Below are 24,559 nucleotides of genomic sequence, written 5' to 3' on the forward strand. Positions count from 1 at the left end.
CAGAAGTGCATTGTGGGTCATGGAATGCTAACTGTTACATGCTATATGCTACTGCTGTAGCTATTTCATCTTTGGCCGTAACTTATAAAAACTGAGAAGGGCTGAACAAAAATGGCACCGAAAAGGAAATCATGTACTGCAGATTACAAGCTGGACGTAGTGAAATATGCAGCAGAAAACGACAAGAGGAAGCGGCGCATACCTTTGGAGTTGGCAGAGTTGTTTAGAAGCGACATCGAGGAAGAAGATTTAATGGGATTTATTGATTAGGAGTGACAGATTGTTTGGTAAATGTAGAGCATGTTCTATATGTTATAGTTATTTGAATGACTCTCACCATAATATGTTAGATTAACATACCAGGCACGTTCTCTGTTGGTTATTTATGCGTCATACAACTTACACTTATTCAGCCTGTTGTTCACTTTTCTTTATTTATTTTAAATTACTTTTCAAATGTCTATTCTTGGTGTTGGATTTTATCAAATAAATTTCCTCCAAAAATGCGATTTATACTCCAGTGTGACGTATATATGTTTTTTTCCCTTCTTTATCATGCATTTTCGGCCGGTGCGACGTATACTCCGGAGCGATTTATAATCCAAAAAATACGGTACTACCAACTTTGAGGTGATGCTATGTGTTTGCGGTGCTTCCTCATAGTTTTTTGGTGTGTAAAAATGCCCTGTTGTGCAACATGGGGCTGTTCCACCCACGAGAATCGTGGACATCGCTGTCCCCACAATGCAGAGAGAAGTCAAGTATGGGAAGTGAAGATTCGCCTTATGCCAGATAAGCACACCAAACAATGTATGCGTTTTGTCCAGTTGAGAACACACAGAAACAAATAACAGAATAAATGAACAAATTAAAGAGAAGGTTTGACAAAAATATACTATCTTTGCATCCTAGTGAAACTACAATAATGTAATTCAGTAGCAGCAGGAGAGAAAGTCATACACAAATACAAATAGAGGGATATTTAAATAGTAAAATAAAACACATTTTGGGTGTAATAATAGATGATAAAATTAACCGGAAAGTGTATTAAATTAGGACTGAGCAATATATGGATATAGTCGATATATCGAGGGTTTGTCTGTGTGATACAAAACATATCATGATATTCGAGTAAACATTCTCACGCAGTTGCTTTTAGCTGCGGGCATTACACTGCATGCGTTTCCCACTCTTTCTTGTCTCTGCTTCTCACATTGACTTAAACAAGTGCACCTTGTTACATAAGTCACGTGTGCAACATCACACGCTCCCGCGGAGCAGAGAGGTAAAAACATAGTAACGTTAGCTTTGATGCTATTGGTGAGGTGCGGGTTGTAATACGATACGAGAGAGAGAAAGTGCGAATCTGGTAACAAATGGAGGAAGAATGAATTACCAAGAAAAACAGCACAGGATCCATCGTCCGGCGGTGGTTTGGCTTCAAGCAAGAATATGTTCAACATTTATGCGGCAAAAGCGTTGCTACAAAAAGTAGCAGCACTGTTAATGTAGCATCATTTGAAAAGTTACCCGCTAGAGAATGAGGAGTGCTTGAAACTCCTTTTGTCAACATCTCCGGCCGGTGCCACACCAACAAAATGCCGAAGCAACTATTTCCAGATCAACACCGTATGACAAAATAAAAGTCAACAACAGAAGGAGATTACGCAGCTCATTTTTATTTGACAGTTATTTAAATATCTTGTGTGACATCATGCACAAAAGTGCACTTTATTTGTTTTAAACTATTGTAGCGGTGTTCCGTACAAAAAGTACACTTTGATTTAGTGTTGTTTTTATAGGTCATCTTGGTGACATCATGCACAAAAGTGCACTAATAGCTTGTTTTAAAATGTCTCTGACAATCTTGCACTTTCTGTTTTGAAATGACATGAATGTCTGTGCCACTGCTTAACAACTGTTTAATAAATACATTTTTGGTAAATAGACTCGGTTGTGATTTCCCTCTCTGCATGAACAATTTGCGTGGCGCAGTGTTAGAGTGGCCGTGCGCAACCCGAGGGTCCCTGGTTCAATCCCCACCTAGTACCAACCTCGTCACGTCCGTTGTGTCCTGAGCAAGACACTTCACCCTTGCTCCTGATGGGTGCTGGTTAGCGCCTTGCATGGCAGCTCCCTCCATCAGTGTGTGAATGTGTGTGTGAATGGGTAAATGTGGAAGTAGTGTCAAAGCGCTTTGAGTACCTTGAAGGTAGAAAAGCGCTATATAAGTACAACCCATTTATCATTTATCATTTATATATTAATGCAGTATAAACAAGAATGTTTTAATGTAGACACATAGAATCATCATACTGCTGTGATTAAATGCATCAAGTGTTAATTCAAGGCTAAGGAAAAATATCGAGATATATATCGTGTATCGTGATATGGCCTAAAAATATTGATATATTAATAAAAGGTCATATCGCACAGTCCTACATTAAATAGATACAACATATATAAATAATGCAAAATATGTTCTGGACCAAGAATCACTCCATATTCTTTACTGCACACCAGTGTTACAATATCTGAGTTATTATGCTGAAATATGGGGAAATAACTTGATAAGTACACTTACTAACTTACCATGTTACAAAAAAGAAGTAGAATAATACATAATGAGTGATTACAATTACATTGGAAGCAGCAACCACAATTGACATACTTCACACAAAAGTCATAATTTGTCCGTGATTGTTCGTCCAAACTTAACATTTTAGCAAAATGAGGGTAATAATTATTTTTTTGGATCATCTGTATACTTTTGTAGATTTATTGTTTGATATTATTGTTTATTCTGTTATGAGGATGGTCAATGAGCAGATTTTTTTAGTGCTTCACTCTAACTTTCCTCATCCACAAATCTTTCATCCTCGCTCAAATTAATGGGAAACTCGTCGCTTTCTCGGTCCGAATTGCACTTGCTGCTGGTGGCTATGATTATAAACAATGTGAGGATGTGAGGAGCCTTACAACCGGTGACGTCACGCGCACATCGTCTGCTACTTCCGGTAAAGGCAAGGCTTTTTTATTAGCGACCAAAAGTTGCGAACTTTATTGTCGATGTTCTCTACTAAATCCGTTCAGCAAAAATATGGCAATATCGCAAAATGATCAAGTATGACACATAGAATGGACCTGCTATCCCCGTTTAAATAAGAAAATCTCATGTGAGTAGGCCTTTAAACTCATAAGTCAGGGGGACGAGATAGATAGATAGATAGATAGATAGATAGATAGATAGATAGATAGATAGCTAGATAGATAGATAGATAGATGGATAGATAGATAGTACTTTTTGACTCCTTCAGGAGAGGTCCCTCAGGAAAATTTAAAAAGCAGATATTTAAGTATTTCTTTTTATTTTAACCAAACAATTGTTAATATAATGTTTGTTACATGCTCAGATAATATTAACGTTAAAAACAGTAGCAAAAGCAAAGCAGTTTTGTTGTCAACATTGAAAGAAGGAATACTGTAGTAAGAAATACAAAGTGCTTTATTGATGCACATTATTTTCAAGCTTTCGCAGGCCACATAAGACAATATAGTAGGCCACATCTGGACCCCAGCTTTGAGTTTGACACCTGTTTGATTTTGGCCCCTCTGTAGAAGATTACAACAGCAATTCAACCTTTAAATGTTTGTGTGACTTTTTAGGCAAACATTTCATCACAATCTTGTTTGAATTCCAAATTGAATGGCATAACTTTTGAGGCGCCCCTCTGTTTGTTTTAAAATCTATCACAGCACATAGTGAATAAGCAATATACCCTCTCAGCACACTTATTTCTACCAGTGTTGCATGAATGCAACACTCCCCTCCGCCCCTTGGCTGACACGCCTGGTGTGCTCTTTTAGGAGACAGCTCATCTCTTCCATCTCCTCTGGGGCCGTATTGAACGGCAGCCGTATGGATGGCGTAGCACCTGCCTTCCAGGAAAAAAATAGTGTGGCCTTAAGTCCCCTTGTGAGTAAGACAGCCGTAATTCCAAAGAACAATTTACAACTTCCCCTGCGCATAAAGCTGCCCCAGCATGCAGATGAAAGACACTAATTGACAGCTGGCGTCTAAGTGAAGTAAACTGACACTGACATGACAATGGAAGCTGGTGGTGCTGACACCTCCTTTACCTTAGAATGCAAACAGTGGCCTGTCCAGTCCACTCGGCTCTCTTCACCCGCTTGGTTCCACTCTTAGCAACAAGCAGCAGGCGGGTTCATGATGGTGGGATTGGCAAAAGAAAGGAGGGTGGGGGTAGAGCGAGAGGGGGGACCCGGCTGAAGGCTGCAGTATCTTCCTCCTCCTTCTTCGTCCTCACTCTACACTACTGTAGTCCTCGATGAGGAGATCCTCCCTCTCCTCCCCTCTCCCTCCGTCTGCTTGAGCGAGAGAGAGTGTGTGAGAGTTGCTAAAGGGGAGGGGTGAAGGAATTAGAGAGGGTGTGTGTGTGTGTGTGTGTGTGTGTGTGTGTGTGTGTGTGTGTTCACGTATTTCTACCCTTCTTGAGACATCAACAAGGAAAAGTATGAGGACCTGTGAATAAGTTCGGACTGAAATCATGGTCGCAATACGGAAAACCATTGCATGTAATAGAGGTGGTGAAATATTTTAAAATGTGGGTGGTACCAAAAAGGAGGTATTTTTCAAATGGACTGTGTGCCGGTTTTAAAAGTGCTCCCCCTCTGGTAAACATATGGAATAAAGTTAAAGTTAAAGTACCAATGATTGTCACACACACACTAGGTGTGGTGAAAATTGTCCTCTGCATTTGACCCATCCCCCTTGATCACCCCCTGGGAAGTAAGGGGAGCAGTGGGCAGCAGCGGTGCCGTGCCCTGGAATCATTTATGGTGATTCAACCCCCAATTCCAACCCTTGATGCTGAGTGCCAAGCAGGGAGGAAATGGGTCCCATTTTTTTTTATAGTCTTTGGTATGACTCGGCCGGGGTTTGAACTCACAACCTACCAATCTCAGGGCGGACACTCCAACCACTAGGCCACTGAGTAGAATAACAAGTGTGTGTTAAAAATTACGGTTGCGGAGAGTCTCTGGTTCCCTTGGGCGGGGCGTCCCACCTTTCTGCCCGTGTGGGGTGTGGTCTATCGCTGGCTTGAGGGCTGGCTGTCCCCTGCCTATCCTGTGTCTTGCCTTCTGCCGGGCGGCTGCTGGCTCTTCCGGGCGGCACAGTGGGTCGGGGTTCCAGTCGCTGGCCGGCCTGGTTTTATGGAGCCGGTGGTCCCTGGTTCCTTGGGCGCCACACCTGCTGTTTGTGGGTTGGGCTCTCTGAGTGGCTGCAGCCACCAAACCGCATCCTCTCAACGCCCTGACTGTGCCTAGAAATTCTGTCCAAAAAAGTTTTGAACAGAACCTGTGACAAAGGGCAGCCTTGGCGGAATCAAAACCTCACTGGAAACGAGTCCGACATACTGCCGGCAATGCGGACCAAGCTCTGACACTGATCATACAGGGAGCAGACCGCCACAATGGGGACGGCATGGCAAAGTCGAGAGAGTGGCCGTGCCAGCAATCTGAGGGTTACTGGTTCAATCCGCACTTTCTACCATCCTGGTCATGTCTGTTGTGTCTTTGGGCAAGACACTTCACCCTTGCTCCTGATGGGTCCTGGTTAGCGCCTTGCATGGCAGCTCCCACCATCAGTGTGTGAATGTGTGTGTGAATGGGTGAATGTGGAAATACTGTCATAGCGCTTTGAGCTTCTTAAAAAGGGGTAGAAAAGCGCTATACAAGTACAACCATTTATTTACCATTTACAATCAGATAGTCCATGACACCTCTGAAAACTCCCACAGGACTTCCCAGGGGACACGGTCGAATGCCTTCTCCAAGTCCACAAAGCACATGTAGACTGGTTGGGCAAACTCCCATGCAGCCTCAAGGACCCTGCCAAGAAAACAGAGCTGGTCTACCGTTCCAAGACCAGGACGAAAACCACACTGTTCCTCCTGAATCCGAGGTTTGACTATACGGCGTAGCCTCCTCTCCAGTACACCTGAATAGACCATACCATGAAGGCTGAGGGGTGTGGTCCCACAATAGTTGGAACACACCCTCCAGTTCCCCTTCTTAAAGACAGGAACCGCCACCCCGGTCTGCCAATCCAGAGGTACCACCCCCGATGTCAACGCGATGTTGCAGAGTCTTGTTAACTAAAACAGCCCCACAGTATCCAGAGCCTTAAGGAACTCCGGGCGGAACTCATCCCCCGAGGAGCTTTTTAACTACCACGGCAACCTCAGCCCCAGAGATAGGAGAACCTACCAACCTAGGGTTGTAAGGTATATCGGTATTAGTACAGAATTGCGATACAAATGAATCATATTCGGACAAATTTTAGCTTAATGACTAAAGACAAAGGTGGCAGTGAAACACCCTCAGGATAGGTGCTTTAAAACATGGCTAGCTAGCTTGCAGCTAATGTCTGACGGCAGCATTGTATAATTCCTGTAGGATGAATGATAGCATTACATAATTTACTACGCACGGCAGCACACCAGAGAGTCATGATCCTAAGATGGCGCCCCCCGTGGCTGACGTCTTTGCGTCGTCCTCCCGACAACATTTAGGTTTTTTGTTTATTTTAGTACTAATTTGCATCCTTTATGCAAAGTTTTTGCACGCAACAGTGAGATCTAACAGAGATGCACTTCTGGACATCGGAAAAGCTCACCATGAACTCAATTATAGTCTGACAGACTTTAACTTTCTTTTACGACGAGAGCCAGCTAACCACAAAACAACAACAACAAGGCGGCGGGGCAAGAGAGCTGGGCTACATGCTAGGCTAAAGGCTAGAGCTACACGACCACCACTGCCTAGCCTGCTGCTAGCTAATGTGCGCTCGCTCGACAACAAGCTGGATGAGCTGAGAACCAGGATTACATCCCAACGTGAACTGAGAGAATGCTGTGCTCTTATTTTGACGGAAACCTGGCTTTCGGACAGCATCCCAGACTCTGCTATCCAGCTAGCAACGCACTCAGTCTACCGTGGAGACCGGACAAAGGCTTCAAGAAAGGCGAGAGGCGGAGGCGTCTGTGTTTACGTGAGTAACCCCTGGTGCTCGGATATACAAGTGTTGATGGTTAAATGCAGACCTTTTTACCTGCCAAGGGAGTTCAGTGCAGTGTTTATACTGTCTGTTTACATCCCGCCACGGGCGGACTCCACAACAGCGTTGAAGCTGTTGCATGACGTCATCAGTAAACAAAAGACCGCACAACCCGATTCTGCGGACACAGTAGCTGGGGTTTTAACCACCGCAACCTAAAGAGTGTCCTCCCGAAATACCATCAATATGTGAGCTTTCCTACAAGGGAAAAAAACTCAATGGACCAAGTTTACTACAACGTGAGGGGAGCCTAAAAGGCTGTACCCAGACCATGCTTTGGACTATCTGATCACATCTCAGCTTTTCTATATCCAGCGTACAGACAGCGCCTCAAGCAAGCCCCCCCAGTGAGAAAAACAGTTCAAGTGTGGAATGAAGACACTGAACTAGTGCTTCAGGACTGCTTTGGGAGTACAGACTGGGACATGTACAAAACTGCTGCTCAGAGGGATGATGGTACTGTGGACATAGAGGAATATGCTTCCAGTGTAACTGGCTACATCAGCACATGTGTGGAAAACATTGTTCCCACAAAACAATACAAGATTTTCCCAAACCAAAAACCCTGGATTAACTGTGATGTTTGGTCCAAGCTACATGCCCGCTCCACTGCATTTGTCTCAGGCAACGCTGAGGACTACAAGAAGGCCAGATATGACCTGCGTAAATCCATCAGCGAGGCCAAGGGACAATGCAGACAAAAGCTGGTGGGATTCTACTCCACCACAGATTCCCGGCGCATGTGGCAAGACCTGCAACACATCACAGACTACAAGCAGGGGGGCAGGGGATCACAAACAGCCAACGATCACTGCCAGATGAGCTTAATGAGTTATACGCCCGCTTCGAGGTCCTCAACACCAACCAACAGAGAGGGGTTCTGACCACGGAGCGCACGCAGGACCCACCACTCACTGTGACAACAGCAGATGTACGTACAGTTCTGAGGAGAACAAACCCACGGAAGGCAGCCAGCCCAGACAACATCCCTGGCCAGGCCCTCAGGGTGTGTTCATCAGAGCTGGCTGACGTACTTGCTGACATATACGACTTGTCACTAGCACAAGCTGTTGTGCCCACCTGCTTCAAGACCATCACCATCGTGCCCCTGCCAAAGAAAAACACTGTGACCTGTCTGAATGACTATCGCCCTGTTGCACTCACCCAAATAGTGATGAAGTGCTTCGAGAGGATAGTCATGTCACACATCAAGAAGACCATCCCAGACACACTGGACCCTCTACAGTTTGCCTACCGGCAGAACCGGTCCACTGAGGATGCAGTCAACACTGTCATCGACTAGAGCTCTGCTTTTAAAACGTTCATCCCACAAAAACTCATTGCTAAACTCTTAACTGTTGGTCTGACACCAACACTCTGTGACTGGGTCCTGAACTTTCTCACACCGGCCCCAGTCAGTCAGAATCGGCAACCAGACATCAGGCACAAAAGTTCTAAGCATAGGGACCCCCCAAGGCTGCGTGCTGAGCCCCCTACTGTACACCCTCTTCACACACGACTGTGTGGCCTCCCAAAACAACACCAGCATCATCGTTTGCAGATAATACTACGGTCGTCGGACTGATCACCGGGGGAGTTGAGGCAGCTTACAGAAGGGAGGTAGCGGAACTGGTGGCCAGGTGTCAGGATAATAATCTCTCATTGAACACGGACAAGACCAAGGAGATTATTATTGACCCACGGAGAAGGAGTGCACAGTACACACCTTTGTACATAGGGGGGACAAATGTGGACAGGGTGAAAACCTTTAAATTACTCGAGACCCATATCAGCGAGGACCTCACCTGGGATCACTACACCCAACAAACTACAAAGAAAGTCCAGCAGCGACTGTACTTCCTAAGAAGGATGAGAACATTTGGTTTGCCACCCAAAATTCTTAGCAACTTCTATAGAAGTACGGTTGAGAGTGTCCTTACCAGCTCAATCACGGTCTGGTATGGAAACTGCACTGCTAAGGACAGGAAGGCACTCCAGCGAGTGATTAAAACTGCTCAGTACATATTAGGAGCAGCCTTCCCCTCACTACAGGACAAGTACTCTACCAGGGACACCAGGAGAGCTCACAACATCATAAAGGATAGTACACACCCCCAGCACAGTCTCTTCGGTCTCCTACCATCAGGCAGACGATACAGGAGCCTGAAATCCAGGACTACGAGACTGACAAACATTTTCTACCCAAAGGCCATCAGGCTTGTCAATGCTAACTTGTGAATGCTCGCTCCGTCTGATCTACAAAATTTACAGGCAACATACCCCTTCCCCTTCAAACTCTCCTAGATAAACTGAAATTCTTGTTTCCAATCGTTCTGGAACTTGCAAGCATATTTCTTAATTTTGCTTGTCGACGGTGTAATATATTGGGTGGAGTCAATAACCAGGCGACGTGATGCAGTCACGTCTCTTTACTGTGGGCTTCAGAACAGACTCCCTACCATGTTCTTTGACTGCACTTAAACGTCAAATATATTTACATTCTATTCTATGTACAGTAGATGGCAGTATTGTCCTGTTTAAGAGGGTCACAACATTGAGTCAGGTCTGGAGCTGGAGCGGGCGAGGCCTCCTGGCCCGCTTAAATTTCGGGAGATTATCGGGAGAAAATTTGTCCCGGGAGGTTTTCGGGAGAGGCGCTGAATTTCGGGAGTCTCCCGGAAAATCCAGGAGGGTTGGCAAGTATGTAAATGTAGCTTGAGATTTTTGTTAAAATAAAGCCAATAATAACATTTTGTGTTGTCCCCTTTATTTAGAAAAGTACAGAAAAGTACCCCAAAAAATTTTGGTAGCTGTACCAAAATATTGGTATCGGGACAACACTACCCCGGACGGGTTACAGTGGACGGCGTGGCGCTGGTGGGAGAGCACGGAACATGGTCCACTCTGACTTAATATCCAGTGCCTCCCTCGTGACATGTTCAAAGTTCTTCCGAAGGTGGGAATTGAAACTCTCTCTGACAGGAGACTCTGTTAAACGTTCCCAGCAGACCCTCACAATGCGTTTGGGCCTGCCAGGAGTGTCCAGCATCCTCCCCCACCGTCGGAGCCAGCTAATATATATATATATATATATATATATATATATATATATATATATATATATATATATATATATATATATATATTAAGGGTGTGGGAAAAAATCAATTCGAATTCTCGCGTTGTGCGATTCAGAATCAATTCTCATTTTTTTTTAATCGATTTTTTTTTTTTTTTTTTAATCAATCCAACAAACCAGTACACATCAATACCATAACAATGCAGTCCAATTCCAAAACCAAACCTGACCCAGTAACACTCAGAACTGCAATAAACAGAGCAATTGAGAGGAGATACAAACACGAGCCAGAACAAACCATAAGTAGTGAAACGAAAATTAATATTTTAAAAAACTGTATCAATATTAGTCATAATTTCAGCATAGCAGTAATTAAAAATGCCTCATTGACATTATCATTAGACATTTATAAAAATTAAAAAAAAACAACAATAGTGTCACAGTGGCTTACACTTGCATTGCATGTCATAAGCTTGACAACCCACTGTGTCCAATGTTTTCACAAAGATAAAATAAGTCATATTTTTGACGAGCGGCAGATCTTAACAAAGCTCATGACCATAGGTGAGGATGGGAACGTAGCTCGACCAGTAAATTGAGAGCTTTGCCTTCCGGCTCAGCTCCTTCTTCCCCACAACGTGTCGGTACAACGTCCGCATTACTGAAGGCCGCACCGATCCGCCTGTCGATCTCACGATCCACTCTTCCCTCACTCGTGAACAAGACTCCTAGGTACTTGAACTCCTCCACTTGGGGCAGGGTCTCCTCCCCAACCCGGAGATGGCACTCCACTCTTTTCCGGGCGAAAACCATGGACTCAGACTTTAAGGTGCTGATTCTCATTCCGGTCGCTTCACACTTGGCTGCGAACCGATCCAGTGAGAGCTGAAGATCCCGGCCAGATTAAGCCATCATGACCACATCATCGGCAAAAAGCAAAGACCTAATCCCACAGCCACCAAACCGGAAACGCTCAATGCCTTCACTGCGCCTTGAAATTCTGTCCATAAAAGTTATGAACAGAATCGGTGACAAAGGGCAGCCTTTGCGGAGCCCAACCCTCACTGGAAACGTGTCCGACTTACTGCCGGCAATGCGGACCAAGCTCTGACACTGATCGCACAGGGGGTGGACCGCCACAATCAGACAGTCCGATACCCCATACTCTCTGAGCACTCCCCACTGGACTTCCCGAGGGACACGGTCGAATGCCTTCTCCAAGTCCACAAAGCACATGTAGACTGGTTGGGCAAACTTCCATGCACCCTCAGGGACCCTGCCGAGAGTATAGAGCTGGTCCACAGTTCCATGACCAGGATGAAAGCCACACTGTTCCTCCTGAATCCGAGGTTCGACTACCTGGCGTAGCCTCCTCTCCAGTACACCTGAATAGTCCTCTCACCACCGGCAATGCCAGAGTGGAAGAGAGTCCAGCCCCTCTCGAGAGAACTGGTTCCAGAGCCCTTGCCGTGCGTCGAAGTGAGTCAGACTATATCCAGCCGGAACTTCTCCACTTCGCGCACTAGCTCAGAGGTGATATTCCACGTCCCAAGAGCTAGCTTATGTAGCCGAGGATCGGACCGCCAAGTGCCATGCTTTCGTCTTCCGCCCAGCTCACATCGCACCCGACCTCTATTGCCCCTGATATGGGTGGTGAGCCCTTTGGAGGCGGGACCCACGTTGCCTCTTCGGGTTGTGCCCGGCCGGGCCCCATGGGAATAGGTCCCTGCCACCAGACACTTGCCATCGTTCCCCGCCTCCGGGCCTGGCTCCAGAAGGGGGCCCCGCTGACCCGCGTCCGGGAAATCTTCATAAAGGTCTTCGAGCTGCTCTTTGTCTGATCCCTCACCTAGGACCTGTTTGCCTTAGGAGACCCTACCAGGGGGCATAAAGCCCCCGGATAACATAGCTCCTAGGATCATTGGGACACGCAAACTCCTCTACCACGATAAGGTGGCAGTTCAGAGTGGAGTATATATATATACTCCACTCTATATATATATATATATATATATATATATATATATATATATATATATATATATATATATAAATAATAGTAAGAAAAGTTTTTATTTTATGTTCTGTTTAATTTTATTTTATTTTACCTTTTTGTAACGCCTATTTTTTTCTGTATTCCTGTTCTATTATCACTATATAAACTATATATCTTTATTTATGTTCTTATTCATTATTGTCTTTGCCTTTTAGAAAATGGTAGTATGTGAACACTTTAAACACAGAAATAAAATTAACTTTCAGTAATTGAGCAGTTCCTTGACTCTTCGGTTGAATAATGCACGTGTAAAAAGTATGGTAATGTTCTTTAATGTAACTTTTGGAGGATGTTGGAAACAAATAAAACTTGATTACCAAATGCTAGAGGGCATGACATCCCCATGCAAACATCCATGCAGAAATGTGCGCATAGACACATGTGGTACACATTCAATGCAGTGGCTATCACAGAGGTACAGCTCACTATAACGCCTCTCTGCACCCGCTTATCTCCCAGCAGTGGCGTTATCTCAGCACACAGGGAAGACCAGAGAAGAAAACCAGTGATTGCTTACTACAGTGCAACACTTTGTGATGCTACAGTCAAGCCAACAAATGGCTGCAATTTGCCTTGAAGGCAAAGCAAATGAGGGCAGATATAAAGTGAGTGATGCACCCAAAGGAATAGTTACTATATATATATATATATATATATATATATATATATATATATATATATATATATATATATATATAGAAAATGACTATATCGTGATATTCGAGTATATAGTCTCACGCAGTTGCTTTTAGCTGCAGGCATTACACTACATGCTCTTCCCACTCCTTCTTGTGTCTCCTCACAGACAGCAAGCGCAGGTTCTTACACACGTCACATACTGTCACGTCATACGTCACATGCGTATACGCCCTCGCGGAGCAGAGAGGTAGCAGACTGGGTATCGTTAGCTGTGATCCTAGCGAAGCCGTGCGAGTGGTAATACAAGAGAAAGAAGGTGCGAATGAAGGAAAAATTCATTCCCAAGAAAAACAGCAGGGGGTCCATCTTCTGGCGGTGGTTCGGCTTCAAGCGGGAAGATGTCGAAGATACAACTTTTAATTGTCAAGTGTGGGGCACAAGTGTTGCTACCAAAAGTAGCATTACTGCTAACATGTAGCATCATTTGAAAAGTCAGCTGCTAATAACTTTAATAAATAACAGTTTTGGTCAATAGACTTAGTTGTGATTTTCCTTTCTGCATGAAAGTTTAAAATGAGCATATATTAATGCGGTATGAACAAGAATGTTTTAATGTAGACACATAGAATCATCATACTGCTGTGATTATATGCATCAAGTGTTCATTCAAGGCCAAGGCAAAATATTGAGATATTTATCGTGTATCGCGATATGGCCTAAAAAATGTTGAGATATTAAAAAAAAAAGGACATATATATTTATATATATATATATATATATATATATATATATATATATATATATATATATATATATATATACATATATATATATATATATATATATATATATATATATATATATATATATATATATATATATATATATATACAAACCAGTTTCCATATGAGTTGGGAAATTGTGTTGGATGTAAATATAAAGGGAATACAATGATTTGCAAATCCTTTTCAACCCATATTCAGTAAATGCATTACAAAGACAAGATATTTGATGTTCAAACTCATAAACTTTATTTTATTTTTTTTTTTGCAAATAATAATTAACTTAGAATTTCATGGCTGCAACACTTGCCAAAGTAGTTGGGAAAGGGCATGGTCACCACTGTGTTACATCACCTTTTCTTTTAACAACACTCAATAAACTTTGGGAACGGAGGAAACTAATTGTTGAAGCTTTGAAAGGGGAATTTTTTCCCATTCTTGTTTTGTGTAGAGCTTCAATCATTCAACAGTCCGGGGTCTTCACTGTCGTATTTTATGCTTCATAATGCGCCACACATTTTCGATGGGAGACAGGTTTAGACTGCAGGCGGTCCAGGAAAGTACCTGCACTCTCTTTTTACAAAGCCACGCTGTTGTAACACATGCTGAATGTGGCTTGGTATTGTCTTGCTGAAATAAGCAGCGGCATCCATGAAAAAGACGGCGCTTAGGTGACAGCATATGTTGTTTCAAAACCTGTACGTACCTTACAGCATTAATGGTGCCTTCACAGATGTGTAAGTTACCCACGCCTTGGGCACTAATGCACCCCCATACCATCAGAGATGCTGGCTTTTGAACTTTGCGTCGATAACAGTCTGGATGGTTCGCTTCCCCTTCGGTCCGGATGACACAATGTCGAATATTTCCAAAAACAATTTGAAATGTGGATTCGTCAGACCACAGAACACTTTTCCACTTTGCATCACTGCATCTTAGATGATCTCGGGCCCAGAGAAGCCGGCGGCGTTTCTGGATGTTGTTGATAAATGGCTTTCGCTTTGCATAGTAGAGTTTTAACTTGCACTTACAGATGTAGCGACGAACTGTATATAGTGACAGTGGTTTTCTGAAGTGTTCCTGAGCCCATGTGGTGATATCCTTTAGAGATTGATATCAGTTTTTGATACAGTGCCTTCTGAGGGATTAAAGGTCACAGTCATTTAATGTTGGTTTGCGGCCATGCAGCTTACATGGAGTGATTTCTCCAGATTCTCTGAATCTTTTGATAATATTATGGACCGTAGATGTTGAAATCCCTTTATTTCTTGCAATTGCACTTTGAGAACTGTTGTTCTTAAACTGTTTGACTATTTGCTCACGCAGTTGTGGACAAAAGGGTGTACCTCGCTTCATCCTTTCTTGTGAAAGACTGAGCATTTTTTGGGAAGCTGTTTTTATACCCAATCATGGCACCCACCTCTTCCAAATTATCCTGCACACCTGTGGGGTGTTCCAAATAAGTGTTTGATGAGCATTCCTCAACTTTATCAGTATATTTTGGCGGCATAGCTTGGTTGGTAGAGCGGCCGTGTCAGCAACTGGAGGGTTGCAGGTTCGATCCCCGCTTCCGCCATCCTAGTCAATACCGTTGTGTCCTTGGGCAAGACACTTTACCCACCTGCCCCCAGTGCCACCCACTCTGGATTAATTGTCACTTAGATATTGGATTTCACTATGTAAAGCGCTTTGAGTCACTTGAGGAAAAAGTGCTGTATAAATACAATTCACTTCACTTCCTTCTCACAGACAGCAATTGCACTTACACACGTCACATACTATCACGTCATATGTCACTAACGTATACGCCCTCGCGGAGCAGAGCGGTAGCGGCATGGTTAACGTTAGCTGTGGTGCGAGTGGTACGAGTGGTAATATGAGAGAAAGTGTGCGAATCTGGTAACAAATGAAGGAAAAATGAATTCCCAAGAAAAACAGCAGGGGGTCCATCGTCTGGCGGTGATTTCGCTTTAAGTGGGAATATGTCGAACAGACAACCGTAATTTGTCAAGTGTGGTGCTAAAGCGTTGCTACCAAAAGTAGCATTACTGCTAATATGTAGCATCATTTCAAAAGTCACCTACTAAAGGGACTACTACGCATGTCAACATCTCCATTTGGTGCCACATGCCCACAAACTCATGCACAAAAGTGCACTTTATTTGTTTTAAACTATTGTAGTGGCGTTATGTACAAAAAGTGCACTTTAATTTAGTGTTGTTTTGATATGTCATCTTGGTGACATCTTGCACAAACCTGCACTAATAGCTATTTTTAAAATGTTTCTGAAAATCTTGCACTTTCTGTTTTGGAAATGACATGAATGTTTGTGACACTGCGTAATAACTGTTTAATAAATACAGTTTTGGTCAATTGACTTAGTTGTGATTTCCTTCTCTGCATGAACGTTTAAAATGAGTATATAATAATGCAGTATGAAGAAGAATGTTTTAATGTAGACACATAAAATCATCATACTGCTGTGATTATATGTATCAAGTGTTCATTCAAGACTAAGGCCAAATATCGAGATATATATCGTGTATCGCAATATAGCCTACAACTATCGATATATTAAAAAAAGGCCATATTGCCCAATCCTAATATATACACAAACAAATAAATTATTTTGGCGATGTCTTCTGGCTCGAAAAGGAAAGGTGTGGCGAGGAAAATGGCAGATAACGCTACAACCGGGGCATCAAACTTGCTATTCGAGAACTGCCATGACTATCTCATCGGTGGGGACAGCATGAAAGTGCATCTCATGGATGTAGAAGATCTCCCTTCCCTGCCAGTAACACCGGAGAAGCCTCCCACCAAGAAAGGTATGAAATGGACAATAGTGACATTGTTGCTACACAATCCGCGTTAATAAACGCCCGCTCGGATGAGCTAAACGCCCGCTCGGAGGAGCTGAAGAAATTGATCCAGGCCAATCCTATTCATATTGCTGGTGGAAATGCCAAAGTGGAACAAGTTTGCAAACAAGTGAGGGAGATTATGGGGAGAGTGTCTGGGCGGGAACTGGTTGTGGAGGGGGACAAGAAGCTAATCAATACACTTCAAGAACGCATCACCGAGATGGAGAGATATTCAAGACGATGGAACCTGAGACTGCATGGTGTGACCGAGCGTGTGGAGGACAGAGATTTACGCGAAGAAGTGATCCGAGTTTGCCAGTCTCTGCTGCCTTTCGTTGCTGAATGGTTCCCGAATGTTATCGACACCGTGCATCGCATTGGAATGAAGAAGCCGAAAGGTAACAGGTGTGTTTTGCTGCAGTTTTCCTCCCGGGTGCACAGAGCTGCAATTTGGGCCACTGCAAAGAATTCCTCTTACCTGCGAGACAACGGGCTGCGCTTCGCAGAGGATCTCTGTAAAGTCGACAGAGAAGCAAGAATGAAGTTATGGCCACTGGTAGATGAAGCTCGCAAGGCAGGGAAAATTGCCTACTTTGTAGGCGGTCGGGCATTTATCGAGAAAAAATAAATCCCTCTTCCAGTCTGAAGCTACACCTTTCAGGATTTAACTTACTCTTGACTGTACTTTGTTAAAAGAGGATGGATTGATGAGGAGTTACAACTTACGCACCAGCCAGTTTTTTGCACTTTTCTGAACTTTAATATGATGTTGTTTCCGCAGCGTCTTGTTGCTTTGTTACTAACTCAAAGCATTTTCGAATTCTAATTCATTTTTGTTTAAACTTGTCTTTATCTAAAGTTTCTCTCAACGCCAGGGGGTTAAGACAGAACTTGAAGCGCAAAGCTTTATTTTTGTTTCTTAAACAATGTAAAACAGATTTGTGTTTTTTACAGGAGACACAGCATGAATGATGATGTAAAGTTTTGGAGATCTCAATGGGGTAATGAGATATATTGCTCTCATGCATCACAATGTTCTGGTGGAGTTGGCACATTCAAAAACTAAATTACAGGAGTCTTATTGCATCATAGTGACTATGATAAAAATGGCCATTATTTCCTTGTCAGGTTTTTGAGATTCAGAAAACAAACTTTATAGTTGCTAACATTTATGAATATAACTCGGTGCCTGACAATACTATTTTATTTAATGAAGAGCAAAATAAAATGTTACACTGGCTTGCCAAATTTCCAAATGCTTATATAATTGTAGGATGTGACTTCAATACTGTCATTGACAATTCACTTGATAGATGGGCACCAGGCTCTCAAAGTAGTGTCAGCTCAAATCTAAAGTTACTAATGCAATGGCTTGATTTAATTGATGCCTGGAGATATAAAAATCCTAATAAGACATCCTTTACCTGGTCCAATAACTCAGGCTCAAGAAAGTCTAGAATAGACATGTGGTTAATTTCTAAATCACTGCAAAACTGGGTTACTGTTCAAATTCTCTCTACTTCTGTGGCTGATCATAGGGCTATTCAGATTCACATCTCTCTACATCCCTCTCACAATCCATTAAAAAGCTCATACTGGAAACTCAACAGTTCGGTTTTATGTCATGAAGTAGCTAAAATTAGGATTAAACATCTAATACATTTTTGTCTTATTAAAACCAAAACAATTAGTGTACTAATTGGGAACTCCTTAAATATGAGGTAGGTAAATTTATCAGAAAATATTGCAGTAATCTAGCTAGGAATAAGCGTTCTGAGGAAGAAAATGTGATTTCCATCATTACTGCATTATCCTCTATATGTCCAGATAATATGTCAGCAGAAGAAAAAGAAAGTCTCTTAGAAAACCAATATAAATTAGACAAAATGTATTAATCAAAAGCAGATGGAGCCTTTGTAAGATCTAGAAAACAATGGCTGCAGGAAGGTGAACAGAATTTCGCGCATTTCTTTCGTTTAGAAAAATCGCAGGCTCAAAACAACACCATTGATCAATTTAAAATAAACAATGTGGTTTGCAATGATGCAAAACAGTTTGCAAATTTTTGTTCTCAATTTTACAAAACATTATACAATAGTCAATACCGTGAAAGTGATGCTGTTATGGATGCATTAACTGAAACTAAATCAATCAGCCAAGTATTCTGTGACCGTCCAATCTGTCTCAAGGCAGTATTGGAATCATTTAATAGTTTAAAAAATAACAAATCTCCTGGAGTGGAGGGTATTACATCTGAATTCTATAAAATATTTTCAGAAGAGCTATTTCCTTTCTTACTAGAAGTATTTTGTGAAAGTATTGATACAGGTACCCTTCCTCCAAACTTTAACACAAGGCCTTATTACCTTTATTCCCAGACCAAACAAAGATTTATTAATCATCGATAATTGGCGTTGAATTAGCCTTCTAAACAATGACTATAAAATTGTAGATATTATTTTTGCTAAACGTTTAAAAATTGGTTCTGGATGACATAGTTGATGAGACAGTCAGGTTTTATGAGAGGCAGACACATACTGTATCAATAATATCAGGGTTGTACTTGACATTCTGGATTACCCAGAGGTCATTAATGATAAAGGCTTCCTTCTTTTCCTGGAACTCTATAAAGCTTTTGACTTGATCAAACATGAATTTATCTTCAGGACACTTGAGAAATTTGGCTTTGGTAATTTTTTCCGCAAAACAATCAAGACTCTGTACTGCAAAGGTAATAGATCAATAAAGCTCAAATCTGATACATCCAAGATTCGGGTTAAAACGTGGGATACGGCAAGGCTGTCCAATTTCTCCATATTTATGTTTGTTAACCACCCAATTGTTATCGGTTCATATAAAAACTAGTCGTTCAAAAGGGATTTCTTTGAACGACTAGTTTCTCAATACCCGACCTATCTTTTGTGCCTTTAAAAAAGATTTTGAACTTTACATTAAAACGCTCTCTCCCTCTAACAACAAAAAAGCTGTGAAAACGATGATGCTGTGTTCCAAATTTAAGTTATTTAATTAATCTGAATGAGCCTAAGGCTTTGCACTTTGTTTATCATATATATATATATATATATATATATTTTTTTTTTTTTGTATTCTATTTTTGTTACTTTGAATGTACAACCCCCTGGCGCTGTTTTGTACTTCATCCTGGACAACAATCTTTTTGAAAGACTCTTCTCAAATTCCCCTAGCCTTGGATGTGATTCATGTTTTTTCCTTGGCTTCTGGTCTCTGTCTAAATGTTAATAAGTGTGAACTATTGGCTGTGAGGAGTTGTGAAATGAGGTCTATATGTCAAATTCCAGTTAAGGATAGTATTATTTACCTAGGAACACTTATCTCTAAAAATCAGAGTTCTAGATCAGTCTTAAACTTTAATCCAATTGTAGAAAAAACTGAGAAAAGATTTAACCAATGGCTACAGAGAGATTTATCCTTCAAAGGCAGAACCTTGCTTTCCAAAGCAGAAGGTATCTCCAGGCTTACGTATGCGGCTATTTCTTTAGATGTTAACCAAAAAATATGTAAAACTATTGACTTTATTTGGAAAAACAAAATTCATTACATTAAGAAACTGTTATAATGAACAATTACAATCAGGGTGGTCTAAACTTTCTTGATTTCACTACACTAAACAACACCTTTGAAATTAATTGGATAAGACACTACTTGAAAGACCCTACCCCAATTTGTAACTTTATTTCTCATCATGCATTTTCTTACCTTGGAGGCCTAAAATTTTAGCTATTGTGTAATCATAACATTGATAGGATTCCTGTTGCGCTCTCAAACTTCCACAAACAAGCCCTTCTAGCATAGTATCTTATATACAAGCACAATTTTTCACCTACCGAATATTTAATTTGGAACAATAAAGACATATTTTACGAAGGGAAATCTCTTTTCCTCAACAATTGGTTCAACAATAACATTATTTTAGTGAGTCAGCTTTTCAATAAGGAAGGTCAACTTTTTAATTACCAAGAATTTATCAACCATTTTAAGATACCCGTGACTCCCAATTAATTTGCCATTATATTTGATGCCATTCCAACAGGTGTTATGATGTTGTACAGGGCTTACACACCTCCTCTTTCTGCTGTAAAAATTGTGAATGATCCACTTGACACTCCTGTGGGGAAACTTTGCTTTGACCAGAAAAATAACAGAAAAATCCGCAGCTTATTCCAAAATGATTGTGTGTCTGTCTCCTATGTAATTGCCCTCTGGAATAATGTTGTAAATGATCTGTTGGGTCAAAACGTGGTCCCTTCTTAACAGGTATTTACTTACCAACAAAGTCAAAGAGATATCTTTTAAAATCATTCATGGTTATTACCCTGTAAAGACTGTGATGGTTAGAAACAAGAAGGACCTTGATGTTACCTGCAGCTTTTGTAACATGCATCCAGAGACTGTTAACCACTTGTTTTGGACTTGTGAAAACACTCGATCACTATGGCAGGTCATCTGTCGCTTCATCCTGGACAATATTTATGGAAAATTTGTGCTTTGTTTTAAAGATGTGATTTTCGGTTTTACACTGTATGAACACAAATTTGAAAAGGAATTCTACCTTTGCAACCTCATTATTCTATTGGCTAAGTTTTATATTCATAAATGTAAGTTTCTCAATACCCGACCTATCTTTTGTGCCTTTAAAAAAGATTTTGAACTTTACATTAAAACGCTCTCTCCCTCTAACAACAAAAAAGCTGTGAAAACGATGATGCTGTGTTCCAAATTTAAGTTATTTAATTAATCTGAATGAGCCTAAGGCTTTGCACTTTGTTTATTATATATATATATATATATATATATATTTTTTTTTTTTTTTGTATTCTATTTTTGTTACTTTGAATGTACTACCCCCTGGCGCTGTTTTGTACTGTTTTTATAATGTTTTGGAATGTTTTATACTGTTGTTGGACTTATTTTGATTATTGTTTCTCAACAGTTTGTAAATGTTGAAATTTATAAATAAACATTAACAAAAAATGTGAATATACATTTAAAACCAATCTTGTGTTACTAAGTTTAGTATATTTTTATATTGTTGCTGCTTATTTTACAATGTACTTTGTTGAACATTTTTTTTCGGGGGGTAAGGGGATTTCTCTAATCCTTTTAGTCACTATTTTTTTAATAAATAAGGACTGGCAACAAATGTAGCATCTATTGTTGTTGGTATTGGCGACTCTACTCGTGTTTAAAGACTGTTTAGATTCTGTCGCGCGGTGTCTGACGAAAAGCAAGACTGACGTCACACTTTATTTTGCGTTTTCGGGAGCCTTTCTCTCATTAATAGCCGCCAGTGTCAATTTAAATTGTGAAGATCGCTGTCCACGGGTATATCACGAATATATTGAAGTACGTCCACAGCACGGACACGCTCCCTCCGCTCCAGACAACCCCGCATGTAGAGTTGACGTCATCACATCGGCGTCGGGAGCACTGTTCCGATGATTAAAGTACTCTTTTTTCTGGCAAAATTCATGGTCTGTGAACAGACCGTGTCGGCGAACAATGAACAGATGTGTGTGTATGAGTGAAGCACGGAGGCAGACATGTGTGCACGGAGGAAATGCTTGTTGGAATTGAGTCGGTTATTAGCATAAAATTGGCAATGAAAGCTAAAATAAAGACAGACTTTGTTTTCTCCTGGACGCTACAATATATTTATAGTACTTTATTTTGTTTATTGTGGCAGCTAATATGAAGCTGTACCTATATATCTAGTTAAACCAGATTTTGAATCCGGGAAAGTGTGTGATTGTTTTAACCAAGTGTCTTGGCATGTTTTAATTTATAATTAAAAAGTCTCCTTTCAACATCCTGCCAACCATCTTTTATTTCTGTTGAGCTTTTATGTCATTGAACTTACTAAATCAGTCACAGTAACAGTCTAAATGTTATGTTATCTGTGCACCTTAATTGTAATCTGAACACGGATGTGAAGCAACACCCACCTCTTTCGACACGCGGCAGGTGTTTGCTGCAGAGATGTTACCTCTTCTCAGCAAAAAATAGTCCTTTCTTGTCGGGAGAACAACTTGCCATGGCTTTGAACCTGATATTTCCATAAGGTAGATTTTCTTTCGTCCATTTCTGCTCACTTGTGGCTCATCAGTAGCAAGTGAACTGCAGTCAGGTTTCCTCTCTACGGCATGGCGGGAGTGTCGGAAAGGAAATGTTCGTGTTAATTGCTCGTTAAAAAATAATGCCGTTATTTAAATTTATAGTTAACGCGTTATTATTGCATTAACTTTGACAGGCTAAATATATGTATATCTTTCCACCCAGGGCCACAAACTGAAAAGTCAAAGCATGAGGGGGCCATTTTATAATATTATTATGTAAAATTAAATAAAACAAATACTAACAATGGACATGTAATGTATATTTAAAAACAAAAATGTGTGTCTATTTTGTTTTGTAGAGGACAAAGTGTATTATTAATAGTTATTGGTATCAACATTTCAGCTTTTTAGATATTTTTTCTTACATTCTCAGTTTTTTCAAAATGTTTTAACAATGTGTTGCTGCGGGCCGGCAGCACAGTGGTGCAGGGTTTAGTGCGTGCGCCTCAGAATAAGAGGGTCCTGAGTTCGATCCCGGGCTCGGGGTCTTTTTGCATGAAGTTTGCATGTTGTCCTCGTGACTGCGTGGGTTCCCTTTGGACACTCCGGCTTCCTCACACCTCCAAAGACACTAAATTGGCCCTAGTGTGTGAATGTCAGTGTCAATGTTGTCTGTCTATCTGGTTGGTCCTGTGATGAGGTGGCTCCAGCACCCTTTGATTGATTGATTGAAACTTTTTTTAGTAGATTGCACAGTACAGTACATAGTCCGTATAATTGACCACTAAATGGTAACACCCGAATACGATTTTCAACTTTTTTAAGTCGGGGTCCACGCTAATCAATTCATGGTACCCCCGCAACTCTGAGAGGGACAAGTGGTAGACAATGGATGGATGGATGTTGTTGTGGGCCAGCAAAAGGCCGCAAAACACCACCGGACGTACTTTGGACACCCCTGCTCTATATTATCTTTGGATGGTACTTGCATGATTTCGACCTACACAACATAATTATATCTAAAGTATGTACTTTGTAGATGCTCAGTATGCCATATGCAGCTCAGGCCAAGCACTGCTATAATCTGCATGATGTCTGAATTATTAAACATTCTGTTCACAGGCACAGCGACCCAACAGAAGCCGCCACACGCATGACGACACACATACACAGTGAAGGTGCTGGCATGCTGCAGCAGCTGCAAATAGATACGATGGCAAGTGATGTGAACGCTGTGTAGGACCCACAGTATTAAATACAGTAAATAGCAGGTGGCTCCTGATTTAACGCACTCATGATTTTTAACCTTTATCTTGCAAGGAACCATAGTTGGTCACCGAAGTGGATTCACAAGAGTGTTAGAAAAAAAATACTTCTAATAATTTATTCAAAACACGACTCTAAATTGTATTATGTTCCGATCTTTAGCGCCGCCCTAGTGGCTCTCTGGAGTTTTTTCAAAAATATATGAAAAATGGAAATGATGAGGGGGGAAAAACATATTTTTGGTTTAAATTTGGTTTCTGTAGGAGGACAAACATGACACAAACATTCCTAATTGCTTTAAAGCACACTGTTTGTATTATTAAACATGCTTCACTGATTCGAGTATTTGGCGAGCGCCGTTTTGTCCTACTAATTTTGGCGGTACTTGAACTCACCGTAGTTTGTTTACATGTATAACTTTCTCCGACTTTCTAAGACGTGATTTATGCCACTTCTTTTTCTGTCTCATTTTGTCCACCAAACTTATAAACTTAAAAGGTGAGTTTTGTTGATGTTATTGACGTGTGGAGTGTGCTAATCAGACATATTTGGTCACTGCATGACTGTAAGCTAATCGATTATAACATGCTATTTAGGCTAGCTATATGTACATATTGCATTACTATGCCTCATTTGT

General features: G+C 41.3%; 1 protein-coding gene across 3 annotated transcripts in view; it reads right to left on the reverse strand.

The window, feature by feature from the left end:
• The window catches only part of LOC133549569 (regulator of G-protein signaling 6-like), a 194,407-nt gene extending 190,028 nt beyond the window's left edge, over positions 1–4,379 (reverse strand). For all 3 annotated transcript variants that reach the window (XM_061895111.1, XM_061895112.1, XM_061895110.1), the window contains exon 1: positions 4,141–4,379. The gene's annotated coding sequence lies outside the window, so the exon portion shown is untranslated. The remainder of the gene's footprint in view (positions 1–4,140) is intronic.
• Positions 4,380–24,559: the final 20,180 nt, after the last annotated feature.

This window comes from Nerophis ophidion, linkage group LG03 (assembly GCF_033978795.1).
Source record: "Nerophis ophidion isolate RoL-2023_Sa linkage group LG03, RoL_Noph_v1.0, whole genome shotgun sequence".
In the NCBI taxonomy this organism is placed as follows: Eukaryota; Metazoa; Chordata; class Actinopteri; order Syngnathiformes; family Syngnathidae; genus Nerophis; species Nerophis ophidion.